Source organism: Etheostoma spectabile, chromosome 2 (assembly GCF_008692095.1).
Source record: "Etheostoma spectabile isolate EspeVRDwgs_2016 chromosome 2, UIUC_Espe_1.0, whole genome shotgun sequence".
NCBI lineage: Eukaryota > Metazoa > Chordata > Actinopteri > Perciformes > Percidae > Etheostoma > Etheostoma spectabile.
The window spans coordinates 31,118,177-31,118,631 of NC_045734.1; positions in this window are offsets into that span (position 1 = coordinate 31,118,177).

Sequence of the window (455 nt, forward strand, 5' to 3'; positions counted from 1 at the left end):
GCTCGTGTCCGACTAGGCAGTAAGTCAAGTGAACCACCTGGTAAGTGAGACCTTGAACACTATGCCCGAAACACGTTCTGCCTTTGCGCCGTCCTATCTTCCCATGTATTGTCCGAACTTGACCATGTATGGGCCGAAACAGTCAACACCGGTTGACCAGAAGGGGGGCTTGGTAAATCGGAGTCGAGCAGTTGGGAGGTCTGCCATTTTAGGGATAACCGGCTTTCTGCGCCACTTGCGACACTCCACACACCGCCGCTGGTGTTTCTTAATGGCTTGGCGGCCTCTGAGGATCCAATATGTCCTTCTCATCTCTGCGAAGATTCGCTCCGGGCCTGCATGGAGTAAACGAGCATCATAATCTTGCACTAACAGCTGTGTAATGTGGTGATTAGGTGCAAGAACAATAGGATGAACTGCGTCCTCAGGTAGATCCTCAGCTTTACGGAGACGAC